The sequence below is a fragment of the Peromyscus californicus genome, unplaced genomic scaffold, assembly GCF_007827085.1.
Source record: "Peromyscus californicus insignis strain IS unplaced genomic scaffold, ASM782708v3 Scaffold_16__1_contigs__length_79575227, whole genome shotgun sequence".
Classification (NCBI taxonomy): Eukaryota; Metazoa; Chordata; class Mammalia; order Rodentia; family Cricetidae; genus Peromyscus; species Peromyscus californicus.
The window spans coordinates 59,600,263-59,619,948 of NW_026294458.1; the positions used below are offsets into that span (position 1 = coordinate 59,600,263).

The following is a 19,686-nucleotide window of genomic DNA, read 5'->3' on the forward strand; positions in this document are numbered from 1 at the left end:
TTTATTTATTAGTTCTTTGGTATCCTTTATATATCTTGCTGATGAGTACATAGAATATATATATGTAAATTCATATTGTGTGTATATATATATATATATTAACAAAAAGAAATATTACATTATATAACATACCATAATGCATTATGTAATCATCCTGCTAGGGATAACCATTCTGATTCCTGCTTGGATCTATTTTATTTATGTGTTTTCAACTTTTTTAAGATTATATTTCAATTACAACATTTCTCCCCTCTCTTTCCTCTCACCGAGCCCTCAGATATACCCTTTCCCGTATTCCTCCAAATCCAGGCCTCTGTTTTCATCAATTGTTATGACATGCAGGAAAATTTTCATCACATATGTTTCGTTGTAGTCAGAATTCATTTCTGAATGAAGCAGCACTGGGCATCTTAACCCACAGCCTTCAAGCTGCTAAGAGAATTAAGTATGATTAAGAATACTATAGTGGGCTGAATTTATGTAAAATTAGGTAACAATAAAAAAATACGTGCAGCAGTGAAAATCTCAAGGGATGAGTTATTGGGGAACTGGAGAAGAAATTTTTACCTTCTTGAATACTTATTGATTATTTTTTTTTCTGTAAAAACATACTATATTTAGATTTAAAGTCCCTACTAATGTTATACAAGTAATTCTCTTTTAGAGTAATTTTTTAATAAAATGTACTATTATTCATTCCAGGAATGATAGGTTCTGGTCTAATTAGGTTGGCCTCTTACCTCTCTGCCAATGGAAGCAAGAAATGGCCCAGTAAACATAAATGAGGACGCTGTCAAAGATCCTGAACATAGATACCTCTAGTTGCAAGCTATTAACTTGTTTTGTAAGTATCAAGGATGCATGGAGGTACATTTTTGGGTTCTTGATAAAATTAAAATCATTGAGTTTTAATTCATAAAAAAACTGTTTTAGAACACATATCCTTCTTTAATGCAATTAACTCCGCATGACTGGGAAAAAATAAGTACCCACTTCAAGGTGCAATTCATATCCAAAGAGGCTGGTTAATTCACCTGGCTGGATTTTGAGCTAATGATTGAGAAATGACCAACATAGTACTTAGGATTTCCACAGAAGAAAAACTTCACAACCGAGTTCATGTCTAAGGTGTTAAATTTTGCTTTGTCTGGGAAAGTACTTATTAACATTTCAGTAGTATTTTATATGTCTTTTTTAATTTTTCTCATCTAATCTCCTTTGATATGATATGTCTCTTAAATTGTGAAATTTTGAAGTAAGACTCTCTGTCTTGGTGCTGTGGAATTTCACTTGACAAATGTTGCCCCTAAAATGCTACCGAAATCTTTCCAGGACCTGTGGAGGCAGACGTGACTCTTCTCATTTGTACTTCCAGGATTTCAGTGGGAAACCACTGCCATGTGCACTGCACGCTAATGACAAGCTGGATGTTTACACGAGAGCCTGTATGTTCTCACACTGCTTTCTGAAACAAGTAATAATCAGCCTGTCATCAATGTCATACTGCAATCAGGCTTTGACAAGGTTGGCAAATAACTTGAAAGGAACTACTCATTCCTGAACACAGCAGATCAAAACCAGACCTGAACAAAAACTCCAAATCTGCTAAATGTCAGCTGTGGAGGCTTAAGGACATGGTATGCAAAGGCAGAAGCAACAGCAGAGAGAACAGCCAAACCCTACCTTCCCCTCCCACAGTTAACTAGTTAACTCTCTCTCTCTCTCCTCTCTCTCTCTCTCTCTCTCTCTCTCTCTCTCTCTCTCTCTCTCTCTCTCTCTCTCTCTCTCACACACACACACACACACACACACACACACAGGTTTTCTCAGCTACCAATCTATCAATGAAAAACAATGATCAGATACCTGAAATGCCCCTGATTGGCAGCACTACCTGTGCTATGCCTGAAAATCATAGGAAGCACAAAGCACATGCCCATTCTTCCTGGAGTTTGTTCTCTCCGCCCACAGGCTGGGACAGGCAGGGTCTCTAACCTATTCAAGTATGTTCATTATGGAGGAGGTTGTGGACACAAGGCATTTTTTTCTTTCCTCCTCTTCTCAGTCCTTCTGACTATAAAAAGGAAACACTATTTGTGGCACATGCTAATCTGTAGATATTACCAACTTTAAGAAACCAGTTAAAGATATATCTAATACTTTGAGAAGAAGGTTGTTTAGAAGAAAATGTTTGTTTTTAATATCAAATGTTAACAATTTCACTCCAAGTATCAGTTTACTTTTGAAGTTTATGTTTTCATAAACATCGGGATAGTTTTTACACATATAGACTTCAATATTCATGACATATGCCTAAGACTCAAGCCAGACAGAATGCTAGCATGGAGAAAGGAGGTGAACACTGAATCCCATCCCTACCAGAGAAGCTATTGGCAACTGATAGATGCTGGGAGAAGAACAGGCAATTTTCTTTAAGAATATATTCCCTGGGGTATCAACCATGCTCCAGTGGAAGGCCACATATCCAAATATTGGACTTGATATGTAAAAAAGATAAAGAAGACGCAAAGATGGATGGACAAAGAAGGGGAGGTGGCATGGACATGGGAGGAGTTGGAAGATGGAGTGAATATGATCAAAACACATTGTATGTTTATTATATGTGTATTGTATGAAATATTACTTCATGCATAGGACATGAAAACAAATTTAACTACAGATTTTGTTCACTGTTGATTTCGTCTTAGCATAGAATAATTTAATTCATAACTATTGTAGTGAGCTTTAGAAAGAACCCTGACCATCAGTTGTTCAGAGGCATAACTCATTCAAAGTAAATATGTCAACAAAAGTAACAACAATCCTATCATCAGCGTAAAGTCCACATTCCAAAAATAAAGAAGATATAAAACACATTGAACAACCCCTTTTGTGTCAGTGTAACTATTTGAAACTGTGGTCCACATAATATTAAAATAAATATTCGATAAAAAATCACTTTATAAGTATATGTTGATCATTAATTACATTGTCATTGTAGAATCTGGACCATCTTGAGTATGAGAGATAAGCATAGTACACCAGAATTAATTCCTGTTTTTGAGTTTGTGATCTGGTTAGGGAGAAGATGCTCATGTACATGAACACTGTGGTGGTTTGAATAAGAATGACCCCCCATAGGCTCATATATTTGACTGCTTGGTCACCAGAGAGTGCTGTGGGATGGTCTGTATGTCAAATGTGTTGCTGATTGGTCAATAAATAAATCGCTGATTGGCCCGTGGCCAGGCAGGAAGTATAGGCGGGACAAGAGAAGAATAGAGCTGGGAAGTGGAAGGCTGAGGCAGAGAGACACTGCCAGCCGCCATGATGACAAGCCGCATGTGAAGTACCGGTAAGCCACAAGCCACGTGGCAAGGTATAGATTAATAGAAATGGATTAATTTAAGCTGTAAGAACAGTTAGCAAGAAGCCTGCCACGGCCATACAGTTTGAAACCAATATAAGTCTCTGTGTTTACTTGGTCAGGTCTGAGAGGCTGTGGGACTGGCGGGTGAGAGAGATTTGTCCTGACTGTGGGCCAGGCAGGAAAACTCTAGCTACAAATGGCATCCAACGTGGTGGCGAGAGTTTCCACCTAAAAACTGAGAAAAAAAAGATTCTAAAACAAAGCTAAAAACAGCTTCCTAATTGTCTCTTTCAAATGAGCGGCAGCTGCGGGTTTGAGCTACTGGCGGGTTCCTGGCGTGCGTGCTCGACCTGCCGCCGTATGGCGGGAATGAGGCCTTTGCAAGTGACACATTAAGCTGCATGGTGGATTTAGACTTTGCTAGCACAAAACAAAACAAAAAAAAGTATTTTGGGCTACACGCTGCTTGGATAAAAGCATAGAGACCCACGATAGCTCCCAGAGCTGGTGGTAAACTACCGCCGCCATGTTGGGAAGCTGAGGTGGGCAGAGCCAGCAGCCACAGCTGCTGCAGTTTAAGGCAATAGATTCACAATAAGACAGATTCAGATGTAATAGTTTACAATGTGTGTAAAATGAACGTAGGCTTGAAAGAGACAAAAAGGTGATATATACAGTTATATAAACAAATACATAGTTTTAAAAAATAAAGTCTTTAAAGAGACAGTAAAATTAATATAAAAAATAAGCCACGTAAAGATGACTATTACACAGAGAATCTGGATTGTGTTGTCTTTGGGATTTTTAACTGCAGAAAAACATTTGATTGTAAAAGCTGTTGAGTTATGCCAAAATGTATATTTTAAAGGTACCTTGACTTCAAAATTTGGATATAAGGATATGTTGCTTTGGAAAGGAGACTCTGCTTTTGTTCCCACAGAAAGCCAGAGGCTATGGATTTGTTCCAGATTAAGATACATCAGGTTTGACCAGCCAAGACCCCCTGAAAGGTCTCCGATGACACCATGGCCCAGATGATCCAACATCCAAAACCGTTTCAAGGCAACTGGCTCAGACGATACACCCTCATGGACTACACCATGACCCTAAAATATTCTTTGTGTCCCCATAAGATACAGCGCCCCCTTCCAGCAGGAAGTAGTAAGAGAAGCTGATTGGCCCGTGGCCAGGCAGGAAGTATAGGCGGGACAAGAGGAGAATAGAGCTGGGAAGTGGAAGGCTGAGGCAGAGAGACACTGCCAGCCGCCATGATGACAAGCCGCATGTGAAGTACCGGTAAGCCACAAGCCACGTGGCAAGGTATAGATTAATAGAAATGGATTAATTTAAGCTGTAAGAACAGTTAGCAAGAAGCCTGCCATGGCCATACAGTTTGAAACCAATATAAGTCTCTGTGTTTACTTGGTCAGGTCTGAGCGGTTGTAGGACTGGCGGGTGAGAGATATTTATCCTGACTGTGGGCCAGGCAGGAAAACTCAAGCAACAAGAGAATGTCACTATTTGAAAAAATTAGGAAGTGTGGCTTTGTTGGGGTAGATGAGGCCCTGTTGGCGGAAGGGTGTCACTAGGGGTGAGCTTTGCCATCTCAAAAGACCATGCCAAGCCCAGAGCCTCTCTCTTTCTGCTGCCTGTAGATCTAGATGTAGAACTTCCAGCTACTTCTCCAGCACCATGGCACCATGCTCCCCACCATGATGACAGTGGACTAAACCTGTGAAACTGTGTGCAAGCCCCAAGGAGATGCTTTCTTTTTTCAGTGTTGGCATGGTCAAGGTATGCCTTTACAGCAATAGAACAGTAAGTAAGATAAACACACAGCAGTAACTCTGTGAAAGCTCACAGTGAACAAAATCAAAATCTGGGATACAACAAATATCCACATTGTTTAGGAACATTTAATTACCTTCCAATTTTCCCAGTATTTTCAGATCATTTTTCACAATTATAAAAATCCAGGAACACAGACAGAGAGCATTGCTGCAGCTTCTGAGATCTCGCTCTACTTACATGTCTAGGCTGCCATCACCACTTAGTTTTGACGGTCTAGGCTTGTCCAATTGTCCATTCTGTTATTGGTTTTCTTTACTGAACCTATGATGTCTAGTCAATTGGTCAATTTCACATCAAAATCTAGAGAACACAGAGTTTTCCCCTACAACAGCTTACTTAAGATTGTATATGTTTTAGCAAACTAAATAGAAGGTTTAATGATTTCATTAAGTAACAAAAATGAAGGAGAAATTTAAAGCAGGCTGTAAAGCAGCACAGGTCTAACAATGTATCAGTTGTACTGCTCTGTGTATTCCAGACCCTTCTGTTTTCTGTAGTCTAACACCTATCTCTCATGACTACTAAACTCCCTTTCTCTGACTTCTTCACTGTAAATCTCCAAAACAGTTAATATGGACACATTTTAGAGTCATGGGGCTACTCAGAAAGAAAACAGATTTATACATAATTGGTAAAGTCCTTTAAACTCTTCTCAAATCAAACATGCTCTAGAGAATCAGCTCTTTGGATTTATAACTCAGATACACTGGAGAAGGCCAAGAATAAAAGTAAGACTACACAAACCCTGACAACTAACAGCTCTTTATATGAATCTTTATTGTTCATATGATACAACCTAATAAGTGCTTGTTGAATTTTTCTTCAAATTTCACTAAGCCCATTTCATTTTTGATATTCATCACTCAGATAGACTCTATTTACCAGTACATGTGAATACTTGAACCATTGTTACCTATCTGGAACTGATGAAATAACCTGAAATAATTTGTGTGCCACAAAGTCTAATACTTTCTGTAGAGATGTTTTAAATTATTATTATTATAGCCCATTGCATTAAAGCAAAAATCTATAGTTTACTTTAGCAAAACTGTACAATCTTATGCCATAACAAAACTCAATTCAGCCACTTATGTGTATCATTCAATAAGAAATCTTTGCAGTTTCCAATATGTAATGTTGACATCTATCCAAGTTATTCCTTCTTTCTGGAGTTGACATTGCTTATCTTTCTATGAAGTATTCTTCAAAAACTAAGTAACCTTGGAATCATCAATAAAGCAGCTCCTCCTTATGGAAACCTAAACTGCAGTTGTATTTTAGACATCTTAAATATGCCATAAGACAACAGTACTCTAAAATGTAAAAGATAAATTATATTTGGCATTGTGCTTTCCAACATCATTTCAAATAGCTCATTGAGCTTTCAGAACTCTTTGAAAACAGCCAGCTGTTTTAGGAGACTCAGAAGTAATTAGGCACAGAACCAAGGCTGTAGTCTGTGGCAATCTGCTGGAGACCTCCTAGATACACATTATTCCAAATAATTTTCTCAAAAAATATTTCTTGAATGTCAGAGAAGATGCGGTGCGAGAAGACGGTGATAGTGATGAACTAGAAAGACAATGTTGACCTTTAAGGAATCTATATAATGAGAAGAGAAAATGATGACCAAGGACACAGATAAATTAATTCATCATTCATTCATTGCACATTGTATTTTGTGTAACAAAGATGATAAGTCTTATGCTCATGTATAAAGAAATATAATTTTTATAGTTTATTTACTTTTTGAGATTAGACTTTAATTTTAACATTTTACTCTTTACTTCAAACCCTTCCATAAACTTCTCCACAATCTCCTTCAAATTTGTGGCCTCTTTTTTAACTATTATTGCATACATATAAATATAAATATACATATATATTCCTAAATATAACCTGTTCAGTCCATATAATGTTGACCCTTTGGCACTGGAAAACTAATAGATATGCTCTTCCCTAGAGAGGACTATCTCTTCCATTCCCAGCTTTCCTCAGTTGTCTATAGTTCTTGGTTTGTGTTGAGGCCTCATGAACTCTTCATCCAGTTTGGCATGTTCTTGGTGCCACCCTTGCTCAGCTCACATTTGGGTGGTCATGTCAGTGAGACGTTCTGGGTGTAACTTCTGATATTACTAGGGACCAATCTCACATCAAACTTCCAGATTGTCAGGTTCTTACAATCTTTCTGCCCCCTCTTCTATAATTTCTTACATATATAACATTCTATAATCAATATTCCCCTCATTATTATCTTATCTTCTTCTCTAACTCACCAAACCCCTTCATGACCCCAAGACTCCCTTCTACTTCTATTTCTTTTCTGTAGAATTGCCTGCATGAACATGAACATGAAGTTATTTGCATGAGTGGGGACAATATACCAGTGGCTATATCACAGAAGAATATGACTCCCCTATTCTGCAACTTTAAAATATTTATAGCTCCTATGGGAAGGGCAGGGACTTATGAGAACCTTTCTGACCCATGAGAAAATGAGGTTTGGCCCATCTTGTGCAAGTCTTATATAGGTCACCACTGCTGCTCTGAGTTCATGGGTGTACCAGTCATGCCAAGTCCAAAAGACATCAGGTTATAGTATTCATTCTCACCTTGACTCTTACATTCTCCTCCCTCCTCCTGCATGCAACCAACCCACAATGTTCCCTAAGCTTTGCTGGGGTAGTACAGATATACCATTCAGAGTAGAGCTCTGCCTTAAATATTCCCCACTACAAACAGATGGTTCTCTGAGTCAAGCTCGCATCAGGATTTTCTATTGGGTAGAAATATAAAGATTTAAAGATCATTTTGCAACCATTTCCATTTAGCAAAAAATAAAAATTCCAATGCATTCACCTGGAGACTGTGTCCTCCCCAGCTACATTTATAGTAACAGATAAAAGCTCCTGCTGTGGAGTGGATCTGAAACCATTCAGAAAGTAGTTGGTTACTCCTATAACTATCATGCCACAATTGCACCAGTGGGCACATCATGCCTAGTAGGTATATTGCACTTCTTAAATACATGAAAAAATGTCTCAGCCTCAAAAAACTGTTAATTAAAATGACAAGACATAGTATTTTACAACTATGTTACTGAAAGTTCCCAACTTTTATAGAATACAACAAGACAAAAAAAAAAATAAAGAAAGGATGTTAAATTTTGAGTATATGTGAATGCATTGGTATGCAAAGAAATATGGCAAAATCTTTCAATATATAGAAATAACATTTCACTCAACTTAGAAATGGGAATGTTGCTTATTCGTCTATTCTTTTGTTAAAAAAATTTTCTTACACCAAAGGGTATAAATTGTACCTCTAAATATCTTTCAATTAAAAATGTTTCATTAGCTGGGCAGTGGTGGCACACACTTTTAATCCCAGCATTCAGGAGGTAGAATCAGGTGGACCTCTGAGTTTGAGACCAGCCTGATCTATAAAGTGAATTCAGGGATAGCCAGGACTGTTGCATAAAGAAACTCTGTCTCAAAAAAAAGTTTCATGAATTATACTATAAATACAAAATGTAAGTCACTATCACCACAATGCAAAATGAAATCATTATTTTTTGTTTTCTAATAACATGATCTTATCAATAAGACAGCATTTAAGTTAAGCACAGTTGACTGTGGAATTTGTATAGTATGCAAAAGATATTTAAATTTTGTTTTATATATTTATATATTATATGTTTTATATATTTAAAATAATCTTTGAAATAGCAGGAGAGATGTAAATGTACTATTTCATTTAATATTTAACTTGAATAACTTATTAATATATTTATATTTAATATTTTAATATACACCTTTTGGTAAAGATAAAATTCCCAGTTGAATCTAATCTAAGATCCTCATTACCATCTTTATAATTTGTAGGTTTTAACGGGATAGTTCTTGAAATATTCATTGATTATGTCAAATTCAACTATGAAAATAGACCTCAGAATCCAATGGCTTCAAGGTATTATGCTTTTGAAATATATAATTAAAATAAAGATCTGTACCCAATGGAAGAATCAAATGTTTGTATATTAAAGATGAACTGTGATTAATGCCATTAGTAGAGCCAAACTCTAATATATTTCAAAATTGTTTCAGTATTCCAAAGAAATAACTGTATTTGCATAATGAAATGTGGTTTGGCCCATTCATTATGGGCCAAAACCTTCAAGCATCTTGTTTGTGAACTCCAATTTATTTTATGCAAATCCATAAAATATTACTGAGTACAGACTTTAACTATCACAGGGAGTTTATGTATGAGATAAAACCATTTTAACAGATTATTGCAAGGTAATCTTGAAGAAACCACCATTAAGAATATTTTCTTCATATACTTAATGTTTATTTATATTGTATTTATTTATTACACTAAATCTTTCTTGCCACAAAAAGTTGATATGTATCTGGAAAATCATATAGTTCATCATATCACCATCAGGTAAATTAACTATTTTACAGTAACTCTTCATAAGGCATGAGGTAGGAGTGGAAGGGGAGACTGGAAGGGGGAGGAAAGGGGAGTGGAGGGGAAAAACAGAAGGAAAGAGCACAGAGTAGATGGAGGAAAAGAAGGGAAGAGAAAAGTAGAAAAAGAGCTTGTGGTAGGAGAGCGAGGAATAGAGGAAGGAAGGAAATAAGATAAAAGGAAGAGAAAGAAGGGGGGAAAATACTAGTATTGCCCTTTTCTTATCTGCTATTTTATCAGATAATGATGTCATTGGTTGGTTTTTTTAAGGAACACTTCATATTTTTCTGAGAGTTGTTCAGATATGCATCAGTCTAAGATAGATAGAAAATAAAATACTCCTCCAAATGAAAGGAGGAAAATCAAACATAAAATTTCTGTAGAGTTTCTAGCTTCCTTGGGGACTGGAAGGTTGGGATACTGGCATCACAAATGCTATTCTAGGTACAGGACCTGAAAAGCAGTTCTTCCAAGAAAGGCTCCTGAATCTGAGAGTGCTCCCTTTATGTTCAGTTTCTCTGCTTCTTTTAGTAAGAAAATTTCCCTAAGCTTTGCTATGTGATTTAGATTGAACACTTATTTGGGATGCAGAAAGGACAAACAGTTCAATAGAGGCATAGGTAATTCTAAAAGGTTTTGCATTTCAGTACTTAGATTACAATCCCACGTATTAGATATTTTTTCTGCACTTGAAAAAGTGAAATTAAATCTGTCATATCAGAATCACTAGATCAGACAAAAATTGTTGGTGGAGTCTTCCTGTCCTGCAGGAAATTTTGAAGGACTGTCCTACCTTGTCTTGGCAAAGTTCGGCAGTCTCTTTTTTGCATCCTGCTGGTCCAGTTTGGACAGTATCTGTCAGCAATTGAGGCAAGGGTAATTTCTTTGCCCACATAGCTAGCTTTTGCCATAAAGAAAATAAATTCCATATGAAATTTCTTCAATATTGATCATCTTTTCTTAAGCAGAACAGTGCTGCCAGGAGCGGATGTGTCTCACTGTCATGAAAAGTCTTTGGTTATTAAAGATATTAAATGCCATATTCTGTAGGTCTTTGAAGTTTTTGAAGACCATCTACCTATCTAAATATATCTGTATTTTTACATTAAATCTTCCTTGCCACAGAAATTTGACATTTATCTGGAAAATCATACAGATCATCATATCACCATCAGGTAAATTAACTATTTTGCAGTAACAAACCTAACATGACTATGAGTTTGACTATTATAGATGACTATTAATCTGTATTTCTTAATTACATTATATTTTTAAATTAACTGCATAAGCACAATACCCCAAACAAGAGTAGAAACATACATATAGTACAACAGAAATAATTTTAAATTTCTATCAATATACCAAAATCCATACCAATATAAAATATTTTGAGATAAACAGTTGCTTTTTGGATTAAGGTAGATTCAATAATCTACCTTTTTATCCTAACATTTCTATATTATATCCCCTTTTTTCTTTTGGAAAGAGATCTCTGAATGTACTCCTTTGTTTAGTTTTTTTTTTAAACCATGACTAATAATAATTTGTAACCAACCATCCTAATGAAAGACAAACATCCATAATCCATTTTCTGGGAATGTATGCACAGTTCTCTAGATTATTTCCTGTTGTTTTTGGGTGCTGGTAATCTTTGGGGGAATTTTAGAAAATTTAGGTAATTGTTAAGTCTTGGCTGTAATATTCGTTGAGGCTGGATCTTCTAAGTCAGCAACCTGGAAGCTATTCTGGATGCTGGATCACCTGGGCCATCCATTTTCAGTGGTCTCTGTCCCCCCCACCCCGTATTCTGAAATACATAAACTTTTAAAGGTAGCATACATATCTGTATTAATATAAGTATATACTGTGCATTGTACACAAATCAGTCAAAGAAGTTTTTTGTTATATTTTGAGCTGATAAAATATACATCAGATGTCTTGTAGCTCTTCTAGGTTTATTTCTTTATGTCTGTAGTCAGGATTTCAAGGGGTCTTCCTTGATCAAATCTGATTTCTTTAACCTGGAATTAATCCACAGCCTCTCATTTCCTGTGGAAATAAAAGCATAACCTCTTCCCCAAAATAAAATACCTTTTGAATTCAATTTTGAAGTCAAGATAGTTTTTTAAATGTATAAGTTGGTTGAATCTAGCAGTTTTTATGATCCAGTGTCTCTTAGCAGCTAAAAAATTCAAAGACAAGACAATAACATACAGGATCCAGACTCTCTGTCTATTTCCCCATCTTTACATGGCTTATTATATTTTTATTACTTTATTCCCTTTGTAAGGACTATTTCTACCAATTTTCTTTTCTCTCTGAAGCTTGTGTATATTTTTAAAGGCACTGTAACCCATTTAGAGGTTTTTTTTTTAATCTGAATCTGTCTTTACTGCATATCTATAACCTTTTCTGTCTGCATGAGAAAAAACCCCAACCCCCCCACCCCACCCCATGCAGTGTGTAGCTTTATGGGAGGTCAGCTCTCACCTTTTACAGCATTCCTGTAAGGAGGAGAGAGGAATTAGAAGCATTTTAGATAGAAAGAGAGTGGAGATGAGACAGATAAAACTACAGAATAGCTTCGGGAGGACCTGGATCAAATCCACCAGCCCCTTCTGTCTCTTCAAAAGGGCTTTTTATAACAATGCCAAGGGGCAGGGCAAAAAACCTCCCCCTTTCTAAATCAAAGTATACCACACAGCAAAGTGCAGACCCTTCCAAACACCTGGTAACTGGTTAAATCATCCAAATGCAGCCCTGCTGGGTAAAGCAAGCTCAGATCTCACTAGGAAACCTCTGGGGGCTCCTACAGGTTCCCCTTCTTAACATAATAAAGGGCCCCTCAGGCCCACCAGATAGACTGTGACTGCCTCAGTTCATCTTCTTCAGCTAGACCAGCTTTACCCATCTTCAAGATATACTTTCTGCAAAGGGTACTCTGTATTAGGTTGGAAGCTAGCAAGAAGAATGCTGCCTATCTCTGACTACCAGCCTCTGGCAGGAGGGAGTACAGAGCTTCACTCATCTCTGACCCATGTCTCTACTATGAGCTTGTAAGTAGCTGAAACAACCACAGCAATCCCTAGGGCTGCCACACACCCCAGTAAAGGAGTAGAGGATAAGAAAGATGGAATGTTCTATTTTGAATGCGTCTAAAATGTCTATAATAGCCTTGGCTGTGCCATGCCCTTTTTTAAAATCAATCAACTCTTGATGCAAACACATCAAATAAACTGCATCAAAATTAAAGATTCCCTTAGCTTCACCAAACCATGGTTCATTAATATCAACATAATTCTAATACGAACATTACTATACATATTTACAAATGGCATGAATATGTCGATACATATTTATACTTCTTACAAACTTACATTCAAAAGTAAACTCTCTATAGGACTGCTTGGCAAACTTCAGCAAACATCTAAAAGAGATGTCTTAATAAAGCTATTTACATTTTCTTCCAACAATACAAGGAGTACATGAATCATGAGTCACCACAGTTAAAATTGCAGTTAAACTCAAAACTGTTTCATTTCTGAGGTTTGAAGTTCACAATCAGTTTTGATATCATCCTTAAAGTTCCACAAACAGTTTGAAACCAGAGCCTAATTAATCAGTGGCTCAAGGTTCTTTATATCCAACTCTCTCGACTATGGAACTGGGTTAGCGCCACTGCTAGGGGGTTGTAACACCAGGGACATTGACGCTCCCCCCATCCACCTTTCCTTCCAGGCCCTCCCAGCTGTTCCAGAACTGGCTGAACTGTGCCCAGTAGCGGCAGATATTCACCATCTGGGGAGTTGTCCCTTTACTCATTGCAGTTCCCCTGAATGCCACAATTCAAACAAATGTTGCTGAAAGCTTCACTCCCCACTTCAGCAGCACTTTATGGCAGTCTTTCCTGAGAACCTTGCTTCCAGGGGCAAAGGATAGTCACCATAGTAACTGAGCTGCCTCTCTGCTCAGCTAGTAGGACCCAGGAACTGCCTCTTAAAGGGGCCATGCAATTATTTGCCGATAGTAGACAGAAGTGGTGTGGCTCCAGGCTCTGTTTCATTACTAAATGGTGACAAAACCTTTGTCCTAAACTCCTTCTCAGCACTCTGGGAGCCCCCTTATTCTCCTGCTTTCCCCCAACTGCAGGATGGGACATCAATATCAGGAACATTGGTTCCATCAGCAGCTACAGTGTCATTGAAGCTGACATTCCTCTGTCCCATACATCACATCAAGCACTCAGACAGCCATCAAGCTCCATTTGATGACTGAGGGTACAATCCCCTCTTCTTAATTTTTTTAAAGGTGCATCTAAAGACTGCCATGAGCTCTTTCAATGATGCCTCATCTTTGATAAATTTCTATTAGCCCAATTTGTCCTTCTTCTGCATCTCTGGCACAACCCAAGTTCCTTATTTACCCTTAAGGTTTTACACACCCAAAGCAACTTCCTGGTGTTTGGACCACTCTCCCTGGCTTTCCTAAAGGTCTCAAAATGGCTTAATAAATGGCATTAGCATTTTAATTGCCTCCTGACAGGTAAGCTTTGTTCATCTGTTTCCAGTTGCCAGTAGGTAAGGCTAACAAAGGTTGTGAAAAAAAATGGCATTTTGAAGCCGTGCGGTGGTGGTACACACCTCTAATCCCAGCACTCGGGAGGCAGAGGCAGGCAGATCTTTGTGAGCTCCAGGCTAGCCCAGTCTATAGAGCGAGATCCAGGAAATGTGCAAAGCTACACAGAGAAATCCTGTCTCAAAAAAACAAAAAAAAAATGGCTTTTTGAGCTAAAAAATAAATGGCATTTTGAACTCCTTAAGTTGTTTTAAAGGAATTGGAACATGCATTTGAATGATATTTCCCTGGGCATCTTGCTGCTCTATTATGGGGATCATCTGGAAGCCTTGTCTGGACTTACCTTGGCTTAAAGTGGCTCCTTCTTCACAGTCAGTATTTGTACCAAAATCAAGATCAAGCTTTTGCTCTTTTGCCACAAGAGGTTTCTGTCCTCCCTGAATTTGTCTTAGGACACCTTCTTTGACAGGTGAGCTGCCTCAATAAAACTCCCCATCTGGCACTGTCCCCGAGCAGGTTGTGCCCACCCACATGCACAGACCAGAGCTTGGTGTCAGAAGTGAGAACTACTTGTGGCTCTCCCCATCCCACCCCCACCTCACTGGGTCAGTGAAAAAAAATGAGAGTATTTGAAACAAGAGCCTTTTCAGAGAGATTTTCTCCTCGATAGATCTCATTTGTCCCTGCTTATTTCCTCCCCCTAGATGCAGAGTCTCTGATGCTGCTACAACTTCTTAGGCTCTCTGCTAGCCACTTTCTGTTCTGGGGTAGAGGCTTGCATTCCCGTTTCTGCCTCATTTGTATGGCCAAATATAGCCTCAGCTTTTCCCATGCTGTCATTGCAGCTACTGCTAGGGACTTAGACCCTGCTCTTTTCATTGGAGGGAGGATTTCAAAGCATCTGCTGCTCTCTCCATGCCAGGGCTCATCCTACTCCGTGTCTTATCAGCCAGCAACTTTCCCCCCTGTCCAGGACTGCCTCTGCCAAGGTTCTGCCCTTGGGGATTCTGCCTGGTGACCACAGGGACCCCAGTGTCCCCAGAATGCACTCAAACATTGCTTCCCAAATGCTGGCTTGAAGAGGAGACACAGGGCTAACAGTGAGAGTTTGCTTTGCGATGCTGGGGGGGGGATGGGGGGGGTTGTGCTAGGGCAGCAATTATAGGCAGCTTTCCAAATCTGATAGATGTTCCCTCAGGTGAGTCTAACTTTACCCCTACAGAAGAAAGAGACCTGAAAAACTTCCAGGTTTTGAGTAAGAGAAATTACTAAGTTTTTCAAGCCTTCCAGTACCTCCCTTGTCTCATCCCAAAACTTCTGTTCCCTAAACTCAGCTTCATGGCCAAGAGGGAACTGACCCCGATTATATGATGTTATCAGTAAGAATGTTCATCCAGAGTCACTGGATCAGAGGTTTTGTCTCACCTGCATCTACCTCAGGGAAAAATTTCCACCTGCTGCTCAGGACTCAGATCTAAGCAGTCCATGGGCTGAAAGCTTCCATGGCACTCTTTTCTGGCCCATTTTCCTCAATGGGCCAGAAATATTTGCATTTGGACTCCAATTCTCCCCCAGGAATCTGTGTTCAGATTTTCATAGTCAGAGAACCAAGGACACAGTTCTTCTGTACTTGTTGCTTTTCTACCTTACCCTAAGTGTCTTCCTACACTATATTCCTATACTTAACTCTATATTTTTTTCCTAATTTTAATAGATAGAAATTAAGAGAGAAAGAAAGAAAGGAACCTAGACAGAGAGAGATATTCACTGCAGCCTAATCCTTTCTGTATACAATTTTTGCTCCTGAAGAATAAAATACTCCTGCCTTCACTTCTACTGAGAAATCAGACATGTCGTCCTGCAGGGTAATTTCCTACTCTCACTTAACTTCCTCTACACCCAAGTCCCTAGTTCTGGCAACATCTGTGGGGGTCCCTGAATCTAAGTCCCTGTGCAGGGCACCATCTGTGGGAGGCCAGCTCCCACCTTTTACGGGGTTCCTGTGAGGCAGAGAGAGGAATAAGAAATGTTTTAGATAGAAAGATAGCAGAGATGACTCAGACAGAAACACAGGATAGCTTTTGGAGAACCTGGATCAAAATCCACCAGCCCCTTCTGTCTCTTCAAAGGAGCTTTCTATAATAATGCTAAGGGACAGGGCAAAAGACCTCCCCCTTGCTAGATCAAACCATAACACACAGCAAAGTGTAGACCCTTCCAAACACCTGGTAACCACACATGAAGTAAAGTAATCCCCTTATGCAGCCCTGCTGTTTAAAGCAAGCTCAGATCTCACTAGGAAACCTCTGTGGGTTCCCACATAGCTTAAGCCCACAGGCAGTGGCTGACAGATTCCTCTCTGTACCACCACCCATGTGAGAGACTGCAGGAACCTGCCATGTGGCTTAGCTCATGGTGTGCTGGCAGTTGCCAGGAGATGTGTCTCTGTACCACAATAGATAAGAGAGACACAAGACTAGGAAGTCATGTCTGGCTCCATTTCTGTGTGTTTAGAACCTTTCCTTTTTTTTAAGATTTCTCAGGCTTTGTGTGGATATACTTGGCCCTGGATGTTAGCCACCATTTGATGGGGGAAGTCTCTATTCCACCAGCAGCTCCCAAATAACCAGTATCCACTTTCCAATTAACTGACTCAAATACTTAATATAAATTATAAATGCTCAGCCAATAGCTCAGGCTTATTACTAACCAGCTCTTACATTTTAAGTTAACCCATATTCCTTATTTATGCTCTGACACACAGTGGTACCTTTATTATCATGGCACATTCATCTCCTGCTCCCTCTGCATCTGAGTGGCCACTCCAGGCTGCCCTTCTTCCTCTCAACATTCTCTTAGTCTGGCTCCCCTGCCTATCTTTATTCTGACCAGCTATTGACCAGTTAGCTTCTTTATTAAATCAATCACAATGACATATATTCACACAGTATAAAAGGATATTCCACAGCAAAATAAATTTTCTCATAATATCTGACAATGAAATTTACATACCTTTAGCCTACATGTGATAATCCACAATTTCATTCATCTCCCATAAATGCTTGTAGTAGCAGTTGAGACAATTCTCCCATCACAGAGTATTTGTTAGTAGGAGAGCACACAGTTCTTTCCCTTAAAAAGAGTCTCCTTCCATGCAGCCTTGACTGCAAAGATGCACCTAATTCCCCTGATAGTAAGTAAAAGGTTGTCATTTATAAGCCTTCTCTTTTTCCTTATGCCAGGGGTAAAAAACAGCTTCAGATAACCCTGGTAATGATGTTGTCTTACTCTCAAAACAGGGAAAATGATGGGGAAGAGAGGCGACAGGAGTTCTGAGAAACATCCCCTGGTTATTGTTGCCAGGGTAACTGTTGCTTGGTATCCTGCAAATAGTCATCGTCTGTCACACTTGGGGTATAATTCACAGATATGTAACACATTTGAGTGTAACTCAAAAAAATAAGAGGAGGCTAAAAATTCATGTAAATAAATAAGATAATTTGCTGTGGGATGTTCTGTATGGCAAATGTGTTGCTGTTTAGTCATTAAATAAAACACTGATTGGCCATTGGCTAGGCAGGAAGTGTAGGCGGGACAAGGAGGAGAATAAAGCTGGGAAGTGGAAGGCTGAGTCAGAGAGACACTGCCAGCCGCCACGATGAGAAACAGCATGTGAAGATGCCGGTAAGCCACGAGCCATGTGGCAAGGTATAGATTTATGGAAATGGATTAATTTAAGCTGTAAGAACAGTTAGCAAGAAGCCTGCCACGGCCATACAGTTTGAAACCAATATAAGTCTCTGTGTTTACTTGGTCGGGTTTGAGAGGCTTTGGGACTGGCAGGTGAGAGAGATTTGTTCTGACTGTGGGCCAGGTAGGAAAACTTAAGCTACAATAATTTAAATAGACACAAATAAAACTGCATGGCTAATGTTAATATCTAGAGAGAGAGAGATGGGCATAAAATGAATATATTTTTATAGTATGAGTCACTGCTAAATAATACTATGCTTCATATTATACAAATTAGTGCCTACTAAGTCACAATAATTATCTACCCCTCTGCCTCATTTTACCCCCTTCTTACTTCAATAATCATCCTTTATAATGATGTTAGACTAAGTTTTGCTTGAAGCAAAAATATAGATGACATTTACCTTTCACAATCCTTAAGACCAAAAGGAATACTTTACAATACTTCATTTTTCTCAGCCTAACTGACTTAGGATTCAGTCTGGCTTATTTAATTACCCGAACAATCATTGAAAAAAGCAGCCAGGAGCACTGAAATATCATTGGCTAGATTTAAGTTATACTCCAATTTTTGTATGTCTTCCTTTCTCAGAGCCATTGACTGTGTTATCTTTGTTATCACTGTCTGTTTTAATATTATAGGAAAGTTATCATACAGATTTTCTTTTTTGAAACAAGGCACTGCTGTTTCCATCACCCAGCAGAAAGGAAGCCTTTAAGATCTCTAGCAGCAATCCATAAAGCTTCACCTTAACATTTGCTCATGTCAGCAACAAAAAGTCCACATAGGTACAGACAAAGGCACCACATTTAGAAAATAGGCTTAATGAAAAGTGAATGAGGGGTGTTACTGGGAATAGGGATAAAGAGTTTAAAACAAATTGCAGTGAATGAAAGTAGAAAAGTATATGACGGGGATGTCTTTCTGTATGCTGTGAATGTGCTGCTCTGATTGGTTAATAAATAAAGTGCTGATTGGCCAGTAGCTAGGCAGGAAGTATAGGTGGGACAAAGAGAGAAAGGAGAATTCTGAGAATAGGAAGGCTGAGTGAAGAGTCGCCAGCCAGACACAGAGGAAGCGAGATGTAAAAGTACTGGTAAGCCACAAGCCACATGGCAACTTACAGATTAATAGAAATGGGTTGATTTAAGATATAAGAACTAGATAGCAAGAAGCCTGCCATGGCCATACAGTGTATAAGTAATATAAGTCTTTATGTGTTTATTTGGGTCTGAGCGGCTGCAGGCCTGGGCAGGACTGGAAAAAACTCCAACTACAAATATAATACATTGAAGAAGAAGGCAAATGATTTTGAAAAGGCAACGTATGATAAAAACATCAAAGATTTTGCTTGCCCTTCAAACTTATGAAGCCCTCTCATGAAAGCCAAATATACACTTTCCTATAACCAAGACAACTGAATAGATACCAATGTCAATAAGCAAAAACTACTTCCTTAATTATTCAGATTACAATTGCAGATAGATTCAATCTCCCTGTTGAACTGTTTGACATGTTGTTTTTAATGGAATCCGCCAAATTTGTAAACCAAATATTTAGGAACTCAAGGAAGGAATGCAAACTTAATGATATTTATAATGAAAGTGATGAATTGTTTTGGCTAAACATTTTTCATATGCTAGTCACAGCATACATACTT

General features: G+C 38.5%; 2 long non-coding RNA genes across 7 annotated transcripts in view; one reads left to right on the forward strand and one right to left on the reverse strand.

Moving 5' to 3' along the window:
• The window catches only part of LOC128112178 (uncharacterized), a 149,494-nt gene extending 131,893 nt beyond the window's left edge, over positions 1–17,601 (reverse strand). For all 6 annotated transcript variants that reach the window (XR_008218887.1, XR_008218890.1, XR_008218888.1 and 3 more), the window contains exon 1: positions 17,285–17,601. This is a non-coding gene — a long non-coding RNA (uncharacterized LOC128112178). The remainder of the gene's footprint in view (positions 1–17,284) is intronic.
• Positions 120–2,958, forward strand: LOC128112181 (uncharacterized). Its single transcript, XR_008218896.1, has 2 exons — positions 120–844; positions 1,376–2,958. It is a non-coding gene; the product is annotated as an uncharacterized LOC128112181 (long non-coding RNA).
• Positions 17,602–19,686: the final 2,085 nt, after the last annotated feature.